The 2500-nt window shown below is 32.5% G+C and overlaps 1 protein-coding gene across 1 annotated transcript in view; it reads left to right on the plus strand.

Moving 5' to 3' along the window:
• LOC143041788 (uncharacterized) overlaps positions 1–2500 on the plus strand; it is a 5219-nt gene that overhangs the window by 1621 nt on the left and 1098 nt on the right. The window lies entirely within an intron of this gene.

Genomic DNA, 2500 nt, shown 5'->3' on the forward strand with positions numbered 1-2500 from the left:
TATATATATATATATATATATATATATAATATATATATATGTATATATATATATATATATATATATATATATATATATATATATGAAATAGGAAACCCACAGTCGGAGAAAATAAACTTCGAATAAAGAAGAATCCTATATTTCGGCTATCAACTGTAGCCCTCTTCAGGAAAGTACATAAGACAAAGGACACAGGGGACTTATAAGCTGCAGAAAAGAGAAGGAATGCGGCCCAATGAACTCAGGCGCGGGGCAAACCGGGGTGGCGGAGGAGGGAGGGGGTGAGGTGAGGGGGGGTCGTAAGCTCCGAGAAAAATAGTCGAATCAGCATTAATTGAGGGATGCCCTAATATTAATATCTCCAAAGGACAGTGGACTCCTGACATCATCTCACGCGCAGCTGTTAGCAAACTGGTACGGAACTTACAACCCCCCTCACCTCACCCCCTCCCTCCTCCGCCACCCCAGTTTGCCCCGCGCCTGAGTGAGGTCATTTGTCCGCATTCCTTCTCTTTTCTGTAGCTTGTAAGTCCCCTTTGTCCTCTGTCTTATGTACTTTCCTGAAGATGGCTACAGTTGATAGACGAAATATAGGATTCTTCTTTATTCGAAGTCTATTTTCTCCGACTGTGGGTTTCCTGTGTGTCATTTACAAATGTGCTACTACATTTCTGTTTAGAAATATACATAAATATATATATATACATGTATATATATATATTTATATATATATATATATATAGGAAAAAAACCACTGGGAAATAAGAAGCTTAGTCCGAACGTTTTCGTCTATTTAAGACATTATCAAGGAATACACAGTTACAGAGACAAAGGTGGATATATATACATAAAGTAAAAGACAAGCTAGGAACATGGGAAGTACACACAAGATGCTTCACAATCAGGTAGAGCCGATGTTTACATATACGGACGTTTGGTCCATGACGTTACGTCACCCCCGCTTAGTAGCACTTGGAGAAGTTCTTACAATTTTATCAATAACAAAATCATCAAGTTTAAATAATCCTAAACTTAAATTGATATTATTGTCAAAGGTTTGTTTAATATGACTGGATTCGATGATGTTTCTTTCTAATAAGGATCTACAAGAAATTACATTCGAATTATCCCAGTCAATAGGATGATTGTGGTCTCTTACATGGATAAAAAGGCCACTGGAACTTTGCCCACTCCTTACACTATATTTGTGCTGATTTATCCTAGTTTTTAAGTCTTTACCAGTTTGGCCGATATAAAATTTGTTACATGCCTTAATTCCCAGTGGTTCTTTCTGCATATTATTTTCACGTGTGCCTTGTGAATTACTGCAATATATATATATATATATATATATATATATATATATATATATATGTATATATATATGTATATATATATGTATGTATATATATATGTATATATATATATATATATATATATATATATATACCTCTATATGTATATATATGTATATATATATGTAAATATATATATATATATATATATATTTAATATACATATATATATATATATAATGTATATATGTACAACGCTGAATGGGTCCCAGTGATTAGAGATACAATTCTATCAACCACAATACACTTTAAGTCTAACCCATCAACATCGGAAAAACCGTGGAGGCAACGCAGAAATTGAAATATATATATGTATATATATATATATATATATATAAATATATATATATATATATATCTTTTTTTTCAGCCACATTAACTTTTTACCTTTAATTCCATGTCATCACGAACGACACTCACAATGCGCTCATCGGAGACGTATACGGAAACTGATACGAAGCGAAGCCAAGGGCTCGAACCTCAGCTCAGACGTAACAAAGTAACAATGACTAATCACTGTGCCATCAAGAGAGATATAAGTTGAGTACAATTTCTTATATTTGTATGTTCGAGCCACATACATATACACGAATTTTGTGCTCAACCCATCCCTGCTATGATGGTACAATGGTAGTATGGCGCGTGGGCAAGTGAATATATATATATATATATATATGTATATATATGTATATATACAAAAATATATATATATATATATATACAAAAGTACTATACATACATCTATCATACATATTTACGTACTTCTATTACATTTTCTTATTTTACTTAATTTCCTTTATGTTCTCCTTACTTTCCTTGATCTTATTTGTTCATATGTTTAAATCCTTGGGATTCTAATTCCATTTTTCTTTATCTTCTATTTCCTTCAGTGTCATTTGACTTTGTATTCAACTCTTCCTGTATGTCTCCATTCTCTCTTTCTCTCTCTCTATCTCCTTCTCTCTCTCTCCCCCATCTTCTTTTCTCCCTATATTTTTCCATCTCTCTCTCTACCTGCATCTCCCTCTGTCTCTTTCTCTCTCTCTCTCTCTCTCTCTTTCTCTCTTCCTTTCCTCTCATATATATATATATATATATATATATAATATATATATATATATATATATATATATATATTCCTCTCC

The sequence above is a fragment of the Oratosquilla oratoria genome, chromosome 3 (assembly GCF_046742065.1).
Source record: "Oratosquilla oratoria isolate Oo_2021 chromosome 3, ASM4674206v1, whole genome shotgun sequence".
In the NCBI taxonomy this organism is placed as follows: Eukaryota; Metazoa; Arthropoda; class Malacostraca; order Stomatopoda; family Squillidae; genus Oratosquilla; species Oratosquilla oratoria.